Source organism: Scomber scombrus, chromosome 14, assembly GCF_963691925.1.
Source record: "Scomber scombrus chromosome 14, fScoSco1.1, whole genome shotgun sequence".
Taxonomy (NCBI): Eukaryota; Metazoa; Chordata; class Actinopteri; order Scombriformes; family Scombridae; genus Scomber; species Scomber scombrus.
In genome coordinates, this window is record NC_084983.1 from 11,071,933 (window position 1) to 11,082,997 (window position 11,065).

Sequence of the window (11,065 nt, forward strand, 5' to 3'; positions counted from 1 at the left end):
GACTTGAAGAAGTACTTATGAGTGGAACATTTACCTTGAAATGTTTAATATAGAGATGGTTTGTGGATAATATTAGGAGCGTTAACTGCAATTAAATGAACAGCTAAACAAGCCTACACTTAGGTTAAAGTCAACTAACTGCCATCATTATTACTGTAGGCATTTTGTGTTTATGTTATTATTATTATTATTATTATTAATAATATATTTTTTTAGATAAGACAGAAAGTTGTTGCTACTTTCAAGGTTTTGAGTTTGGGTTTTTCAAGGTTTACAGCTCTATAGAGAAGCATCTATATATACAATACAAGCATTACTATGCCTGCAGAGAGGATTAGCAGGTAAGCACCATCCAATTTGGAGGCAGTAAGTTATTTTACTGCCTTATTATTTAAGGATTGGACATCATGGTAAGAGTATTGCTATTATTTGTGAAATCAAAAAAGGGAAATTTAACTGATATTTCTCCATCCTGACAAGATTATACCAAGGCCCATATTCATTAGTTGAACTCATACAGTCTATGGCTGAACTGCTAAAAATAACATTTTGGACTGAGCATGTAGGATTTAAAGCCATCTAGCGGTGATATTGCAGAATACAACCATGGAAAGCACGGGAGGCCCTCTGTTGAGCCAGTGTTTGATTTGCCGAGGCTACTGTAGAAACATGATGGTGCAACATGACGGCCTTCCTAGAAGACGACCCGCTGCATAGATTTGCTCATTTCTAAGGTAACGAAAACACAACAGTTCTTATTTTTAGGTGACTATACTAATTAAAACATACTTATGAATATTATACTACATTCCTACCACGTCCGGTTGGCTACATGCCACTAAATTCTTCACACTTGAAAGATAAATGTACAAATCCTTCACTTTTACTCCTATGAGTTGGTTCAGAGTAGACTGTGAGCCGAGACTCAGACACTTCTATTTCTGTGTGATTGTCCAGAATATCATTAGTCTGCATGTTATATGTTAACTGATAGTATAATTAAGAACAGAGCCCCCTTAGAGCCTACAAGCAAATTAGTGTTTGCGGTTAACATACAGGTGATGTAATGTGTAGGGGAGACCAGGTACAGTTGTAACACGGGACGGTTCTAACACCTCAAATTGCTCCAATCAGAAACAAGCTAGAGTGATGACACTCACTGTGCACATGCTCAGTTAGATTGTCTTCTTGCCCTCAAAAAATGGTGAAAATATAATAAAACTTTGGTTTCCCGTGAGCACGAGAAACATTTCTTGTGAGCACGAGATACTTTCTGGTGAGCAAGAGATACTTTCTGGTGAGCACAAGATTTCTCATGCTCACAAGAAACCGAAGGTAGCCTAATTAAGGATAGGAAACCAACATTTTATTTTATTTTCACCATGTCCCTTTACGGGCTCCGTAGAATTCACTGTTTTGTAAGCTTAAAATAGAAATGGTTAACATGTGTCTAGTCAGCAGTCAAGCTCTATAGCATGACGGAGAAATATGACTTGTGACACAGGGACAGTTGTAACGCCTTGTTACAACTGTCCCTTTGTCATGCAGTGTTCTCACTTTTTGATGCACAAAAGCTAACCTTAGCTAGCATAACATCAGCTAACTAAATAACATCACCACAGCTAGCCAAACGGGAATGGTGAAATGTGATTGGTTGGTGCTTCACTGTGTCTTATTACTTATTATTACTAGCTTAGGCTGCCTTATTTGTACACACGCAGCAACAAGTGTCAGGCGTCAGAAGCATAGTTCCATGTTGCTGGCTTCCATTGACAATGAATTGTAGCCTGTCGCCTTGCAGCCGGTAGTGTGAATGCCTTCACAAGCCATGTTTGAAATGTCAAACATTTCTTTTAGTTTAATCTATATCTTTAAAAACCTAAATGCCCATATAAACTACATTATATGCTTATTTTAATTATTAAAAAGTAGTTAAGCGATTATAATAAGTTGCATGATAATAGTCATTGTAAACACTTGTTTGCTTACAGCATGCCAAATATCAGAAAGAGGAAGACAGACAGAGGAGTCCCACTTCCCACTTCTTGGAAGTCCAATACCCTACTTTGGGTAGTGACATTGAACCCTGGCACTCAAGCATCTGCCTCTTCTTATGAAAGCAGTACAGGGTCACATGGCAAATGCCATATGATTTGGCCGCTGCCCTGACTGTCTTTCCCTGCTTCACTTCATCTGAAGCCCTCTCCAACCATTATCTTAATTTCAACTAATTAACAATACCAATAACATAAATGCTAAGTAATATTTACCCTTTTGGATATTGTTGATTAAGTATTTATTTCTTAATTATGTAGCCTTGTAGACATGTACCAAACCGTCCCTGGCATGTGTTACAACTGTCCCTGTACACTGGGACGGATGTAACATTGGAGTCACTGTCTTTAGATGCAACCCTAACCCAACCTGAATATATTTCTTAAAAGCACTTTCATACATTGTTTCTGTAGTTGACACATTAAAGTTTTTAATATAGCAAATTGGCTGTTCCACTGTAAACGGTTTCTGATTTATTGGAAAAATTGCTAAAAGTGTTACAACCGTACCTGGTCTCCCCTACATAGTTTACCATGTTTAGACACATTCATTATGTTTTATAATTCATTTTGTCATGTTTTAATGGTAATATTGTATCTTTACAATTGGTGCATTTTACTGAATGGTGATATCGCTCATCATCACTGTCCTGAAATACAACTTTGTGTTGAAAGCAGGCAAAATGTAACATGCAACAGTGGGAGTTTCATGTCATTTCTACCAGAACATTATGTCCAGGTAGGGTCTAGTTTGATGGGGGGAAAAAAGAAAGAGAATCCAAAGAAAAGTAAAATAATGAAAGACTTAATGAATATTTTGAGATATGATTTGAATACAGTCATCATTAGTCTGTATCGTATGCATCGCAATAACATCATAATAAAGTGTAGTCAGAAAAGGAACTATTCCCTGGTAGTATAAATTATTAAATATGGATAATTGGTAATCTAGTAAACAGTCTTCACACAGTGGAAGTCATCCTAAGTAACCTTTGTACCATATTAGAACAGATCTAAAATCAAAATACTCTAAAAAAAGAAAAAGACAGAAAGATATTATGATTAAAATAAACACACAAATTGCCACAGGGGCTCTTGTGTTAGAAATTGAGTGTTTTTAAAGTACACACACATCCAGCACCGACTCACACAGAACGAGAAACAAACACTAGATGGTGCTGTGTGATGGTAAATAGTCTTCCTTAGTAGTAGTCCAAACCAGCACAATAAAACTATGGGGGAGCGTTTTCTCAACTTCTGTATGTTCTGTGCACCCATTAAGGTCTGTATTATTACACAGACCCACATTTGATAAACTTCTCTCTCTCTTTTTTAATGTTAATGTCATTTAGCACATAACTATGCGGGCCTGAGTGGCATAGCATTTGTGGGCTATACCGAAGAGTGCTTTAAAATTGCACTTTTGAATGGTTTAAAAAAGGACATATTTGTAATGATAATCAGGAATTGATGATTATTTTGATGGCTATAATAAACTCAAAGCTAGTTTTGATGATTCTTTTGAGATGAATCTGTTGACAACAATCTGCTAAAAAACACAATTACTGTATTAGTAATCATACAAAAACAGCTGATACCAAAACACATCTTATAAAACATTCATGTATGTTAGTATATATGTATTCCTCATAAGTTAAGTAACTTACTGTTGTTTGGTGCTTAAAGGTCATGTACCCTTACACTTACACATCCATGCTTTTTATGAGCAGGGGCCAGAGGGCAGTGGCAGCAAAGATCAACACCCCTGCAGGTATCAGGTAGGTGTTCACTGACTCACTGACTCACTCACTCACTTTAAGATTGTTTGTGTTTGTTTTCACTGTTCTTCAGGAAGCACACAAGTTAGGAGCTAAGAAAGAAAAGGCATAGCAGTGCTGATGGTTTGCAGTTTTCAGCATCATATTATCATAAATTTATAGTGTATTGTTTTTGTTTTACATAAATTACGGAATCACTGATATTTTTCTATCTTTATTTAAGGAGCTTTGCATCTATATAAAGATATACACTCGTACAAACACACTGAACTCGCACAAACATTACTCAGCATTGTGCCCCCACCTCCCCTGAGACCAGGAGGAGAGAACAATGGAAGTCTGCAAATTACCACACAGTAAAACTTAAAGGAGAGAAGAAAAAAAGGAATAAATAAAATGAAAATAAGAAAAATTATAATGAAGATAGATAATTGACAATAAAATAAATACATAAATATTGTTATAGATAATAAGTAAATTTAAAAAAAAGGGGCCAATTAGCAGAAATAACATCAGTCAGATGGTGTGGGAGATCAAAGAGTCAGTTCCTTCACAGATTCAATAAATGGGGATCATACTTTAGTAAACTTATCATACGACCTGCTCTTATTATCTTAAGCTGAGGCAATGACAACACCTATCGTATCCTTCTCTCCACAGATGGTGGTGTCTGGGTCTAGTTCAAGAGGTGTATTGCATAGAAGTGGCTATGGTTTAAGCGGGACCTGATAATCCCTTATGCATAGTAATGATAATCAATTAAGTAATTGATCAATCTAAAATCATGTCATCATTTATTTTTAAGATAACATTAAGATAGAAAGTGTCACTGTCACACTTAAAATTAAACAACCGACCCTCAGAAAAGTGACTGGCATTGACATAAGTTGGCATTCATTCTCAGTGTTGTGAGTTTGGACAAAAAATGACTTTCTTGCATTCCATCATGTGCTGTGTTTTCTATCATTTGAGTCAACATGAGGTTTGAGGATTGGTGTTGGGCAGGTAGAGTGCAACAGGTTTATTGGAGCTTTTTGGCTGGAAACAGTTGCCTCCTGTGGCTGGGAACAAGGTTGATGAGAGCAGTGAGAGCGAATCAAAATGGTAGAATTGCAGGCTATAAAACCAGAATAATGAGCTGAAAGATGCTAAATGTTTTAGTGTTTGAAAAAATTGACAGAGCAGTTGAATTATATGTTGTTTATCAAAATATTCATTTTTTTGATAGTCAACAAATCAATCAATCAACTAATTAGTAGCTTCCCTTCAAGTTACTGATAAACAGTTATTAGTGTTTCACCATGCTGTGGTTGCGTAGCTGCAAAGTGTTACAGTTTTTCTCGATCTCGTACACGCTATAACTGGACCTGTTAACTAGACATCCAAAACCATGACGCCAACCACCAAAAAGACAGACCCATTTCCCAAAACTATAAACCCTACTCGCCTGTTTTCAGTCATGTGTGCATTTAGAAAGCACTGGCAATCAATATCATTAACTAAAGTCATCACAGCTGGAACCCAATTAACACACAATTAAAATAACAATTGAAAAACACACAATGGAAACGCTACAAGTAAAAGTTATTACACACCAATCACAGTTTCAGGATAGATAGATAACAGGGCCATGAGTCAGTGGATCCGCAAAGACGTGAGGCAGAGGTGTGATGTCTTTTTGTACAAACTGTTTTTGTTGGCAAATACATGGAAATGATTTTGAGTTGATCTCATCAGTGTGTAATGACTATTTTATGTGATGTTTCAAGGCAAAGTTTGGTTTAGATGTGTAATATATTAAATATTAAATGAAGCATAATTTCAATAAATGTGTCTTAGCAATTGGAAAAAACCTGTAATTAGAACAGCTCTTATTAATATCGTGGCAACATGATTGTTTGATCAATCCTGACTGACAGTATAGTTAGCTCTTTGTGAATGCTTCTCAAACTCTGATTTAGACCTGTCACGTTCTTGGGAGGGCTGAAATTAGATTGTCTATATCCATCTCGTCCCCCATGGAAACAGTTTAACATTTGGTCTCAACTTGTAGCTAGCTTGGTAAAAGGTAATAGACTGCTGTCCCTTTGTTGGACCTGGTGAGGGTCTTCAGACAAGTTGCAGTGCATCTGAGACCAAGCAGTATCTAAAGTGGCTGTCATGCAAGTCTGCTGGGCTTCCTGTTGGTAGTGGCACCAGCCAGGACACTAAGGGGAACTGAAAGTTTTGTTTCCTTTAAGGCAAAGTGAAAAAAAGTCCTTGCTGTGTGTAGTGCCAGGCTAATTAAAACCAAAAATGAGACAGGAGTGGTTTGTATTGTACAGGTTATGACCCAGGGCAGTACTATTAGGAGATTGCTGCTGCTACTGTGGGTAGTTTAAATTAATTTCCCTACCAAATCTGTGTGACTGTTAATGCAAAGTTTAGAATCATAGGGATTTTCCTAAAGGTGGACCTACTTCATTAGTTAATCCGACATTTTCAGTCCATCCACTCAAGAGAGCAGGCTGAGGTAGGTAGTTAAATTAATTGTGTTTGTTTGGTCCATGGTCTCTTATTGTACCTGTGTAATGTCATTGTTGGTACTATTGTCTACAGCTTCTCATGACACTGGATGTAACTTTGTCCTTGCAGTGTTTCTGGCAGTATCTGTGAACATGAGGATGAAATCATTGTTCGATTGTTTGTCAAATCTGCTTATGGAATCCAATATTGAATTTATTTATCCGACCTGAATCCATCCCTATAGCTTCTTATATTTATTTAGGTTTGGCTTTCAACTCTGGAAAGTAACTTAAGTTATAAATATAAATATAAATATAAATATAAATATAAATATAAATATAAATATAAATAGTGGCAGCTTAATTAATTGAAATTTAAAAGCTTCCAACTACAACATGAAAATGAGATAAGACAGGAAAAGATAGACGGAACTTAATTTATCCCAAAAATCTGTGTCAAGGACCAAATCAGCACTGTTGGAAAAAAATAAACAAAACAACTTTTGACTTTTACCTCTTACTTTATCCAAGTACTGATTCTCATGATTCAGAATTGTTATCCTGAAAGCAATAATTGATATGATAGTTCAACTGGCAGAATGTGACTGCTGAGATTGACATGATGCAATCAGCTGCATTGTTTCACCAGAGAGGAGTTTTCACTTGGCTGGAAACACAACATTTGACATGCAGCTGTACAGTCATGTTACAGGGTGCAGTTATCAGGGTCGTGGTATTGTGCCTGCTGTCTCAATGTCAGACTGTCATGTCTTACTGGGACACTTGAATATATTGTTAATGTTATTAGCAACACCTGGGCTTTTCCTATTGCAGCAGGTCAAAATGTCTGGTGTAAAAAAGGCCTGTTGAGTGACTCGCTGTTAATCAGACACAGCTGATATAATCTATAATGTTATCAAAAAAGTCATTTTATAAGAAGCTGCTACTTGAATGTTCTTGGCTAGCGTACACTGTAGTTTTTTCAGATTCACATGCTCTAAGTGTACAATACAATATACAGTATAACCACAGATACTTATTACTATGACTATTACTATGTCACTTTTTATTTCAAGATCAAACTTTGTGAAAGCATTTTGTATTTAACACAAACGTTGGACAAATGAAGGATGAAGGCTGTTTGCTGACTTTTAGTAACAGTGACATTGGTTTGACAACAGAACGACCTGTTAGCTGACAGCTAACAAGGCAGCTGAGGAAAATGAATGGAAGTATTTTAATTTTAATTTTAATTTTAAATTTTATGTTAGTTTAGGCTACACTACTTGGTTTTATTGCATGACAGTTCACATTTGTTGGATTTTTTTGAAAAGTGACATCCCTACATATTGCCAATCAATTATAAATATAAATGAAGGTGGCTCGAATAATTTGACATTAAAGGGGTTTTTGTAATCACAGATTTAGCCTTTTGCCTTTGAACAACAGCACTAGTCATTCTGACCACTAATAAGGTTTAACACAGCTGTCACGAGTTAGTGAGACCACTAGATGCTCTCAAGATGGACTAAACTGACTTGAGAGTACAATAACAAGGCTATGTGGACATACTGAAGCAAATACAGATGCCAGTCAGTCAGGAACATTGACGATGTAAATTCTAGTACAGTGGTCCTGAATCAGAAAAGTCTCTACCTACTGCCCAGATGACATGAGAGGTATGAAGTGATGTTTCCAAAAGCAACACTTGAGGTAAAAAGAGGTTTCAACCATTCCAGTCTACTCTAAAACATTAGGTAAAATAAAGAAGACAAACATCAAACAGGAAGAATATTTTCTAAGTGAAATTACTTTTTGATTGATCGTTTTTTGATTGGATGCTTACACCCATAGACAAAACCTATTGGCCATATGCAGGCAACCAGTTTGTCAGAACACACATTTTAAAAGTTCATGTGAAATTGGTTAGTTCATGATATCGCATAAAGGCAATCGCAGTAGCAGCATGCCATCTTGACAATTTGAAAGGTGAAGCTGCAGGAAAGTAATGTTACTCAGTCACAGAACTTTACTGTCCTGTGTACCTGTAGTTTTGGGTAATCCCACACCAGTTAGCTGCTTTGTGTTACTGCCATAGTTACTTAGCAAAACTTTAGTGAGAGTCTCCGGGCTTTCTACAGCTACACACACATAAATGTATACACACTAGGGCTGGGCATTATATTGATATTGTTATATGCGACTAGATATCGTCTTATAATTTGGATGTGTTGTCTTTTCCTGGTTTTAAAGGCTGAATTACAGTAAAAATATGTAATTTTCTGAACTTACCAGACTGTTCTAGCTGTTCTATTATTTGCCTTTACCCACTTTGTCATTATATTCAAAGTACTGATGATTATTTATCAAGAATCTCATTGTGTAATTATTTTGTGAAAGCACCAATATTTTTGCGATATCAAAATGGAGGTATTTGGTTAAATATATATTGATATTTGATTTAATCTATATTGCCCAGCCCACTCAAGTGGCAAGGTTGCAGACTGAAATCAACTTTGGTTTGTCCATTCTGGGCTACTGTAGAACATGGCGGCCTCAATGGTAGAAGACCCACTCCCTATGTGGATGTAATGGGCTCATTCTTCATGATTCTTATTTTCAGGTGATTATACACTAATGTAACCATACTTATGAATATTTTATTCCATTTCTGCCAAGTCTGTTCTGCTAGATTCTACTACACACTGCACCTTTAAAGATAAACATGTAAAACATCAGTCTACCATTATTCTCCCCAAAGATATTAATATGGAATGGCTGTCATGGTTATTGGGTTGCTTATCTTTAGAAAGGTTAAAAAAATTAACTTAGTCTGTCATTTCTTTGTCATTTCAAATTACTTTACTGTGGCAAGAAAGTGGAGCTGTTCTTTCAGGATACGGTGTATAGAAGTTGTAAAGAAGAGTTTTGTATTGTACCTACAGCTGTATACAGGAAAAAGCTCAAGAAACAGCAACTTCTGATTCTTTTCTTTTCTGCTCTGTCTTGGAGCTGTTTGGGAGGGAGAGGGAGGGGAGGTGCTGGGAGGAGGAGGAGGAGTAAGGTTAGAGTCCCACACAAGGGGAAGCACTGGCAAAGGAGCCGTTTCATACTGTGCTCTTCTGAGCTGTCTATGCCTCTCTCTGTTTGTGTTCGCTGGGAGTCAGCATGCACCTGTGTGTTTGAGCACTCACTGGTCTCTCTCTCTCACTCCAACCGGTTGTTTATCAATGCTGTCATGTTAGCAGCTCATGCAGCAGCAGGACAGTAGCAGAATAGGAACTGGCATACTCAAAATAACAAAAAACTCTGAGCAAAGGAATTGTGTTTGGAGAGTTTCTGCCTCCATCTTGAGACGAAAGAAATCTGAAGGAACAAACTTGCCTGCCTGGAATGAAGGACTGACAACAAGCAGACTTGTGTGGAAAATGGGGGTAAGTTACTCACAGACTGCTGAAGTTAATGCAGGTTGTTCGGTTTCAACCAGGATCAAAACAACTGCTGTACTACTTTGATAGTTAACTGTGTAGGACTTTAGGACTCAAACAGTTTTTTTTTTTGACACAGGCTGTTATTTATCTCTTTGTGTAGATGTGTGTGTGAGTGTGTGTGTGTGTGTGTGGACATGTGTGTGTGTGTGTGTGTGTGTGTGTGTGTGTGTGTGTGTGTGTGTGTGTGTGTGTGTGTGCGTGTGTGTGTGTTTGTGTGTGTTGTGTTTGTTAAATTTTATGATGCCTTGACTGGTCTGTGGTTCATCTTTGGATTAGACTCAACTGCTTTGCTTCTCTCAGGGTATGTCTGTTTTTTGTGTTTATTTGTTCAGACATCTCACATGTCCAGAAATATACACACACTTGCACACACAGGAAACAGCAGGACAGTGTGGTGTTTTCACTTCATAGCAGACAGAATTTGACTCCTGCAGGTTCAAATAACAGTAGTCCACCTGTAAACCAGTACTCTGTACAAAGTTAACATTACCCTCAATTATAATAACTGCATATACAACTCATTCACTAGTCTGTGGAGTGTTGGTGGTAGATTATCTCCATTTGGGGTTTGCTTGTAAAAAAACTGACTTGACTTGTTTAATGGTTAGAGCTGCTGTACTCACTTAAAATTTCAAATATGTTTAGACATGAACAGAAGCCCAAAGGACAGGTCGCATCAATGTGTTACTCTGTGCAAACATGAATGCAATACAGAGAATGTTGTGGCTAATTGCTGGCTGCTTGTTTAATGGCAGTAGTTAAACATCGTTGGCAGCTCAAATGGATGTTGACAGACAAGTACTGAAATGATAAATCTGGTGGTAATGAACAAGGAAGGTGGCACTATTTGTGTATTATTATGTATGATCATTAGAGCTAAACATAACTAAAGTTTCAAGTCACCATTGAGAGCAATTAGCATCCATTTTTATACCCAAAAAGAGACCCGAATGCAAAGGGACCTGAGGACAGTCAGTAAGAAATTGACCTGAGGATAATTAGCTCCAAATCAAAGTGAGGGCAACCCGAACAGACTGAGGTAATGCTGGCAGCAGCATGATGTGGCACAAAAATAAGAGCTGCCATGTTGAAAACCAAGTTCTGTTGTTTTTCTTCCTCAACATCCCAGTTTACATCCTTGGCCTCAATAACCAAGTTTTTCCTCCACGATTGATTTAAAATATTATGATTATGGCACATCACATGATCAGAGCTGGTAGTGAGTCTCTAAGCCAACT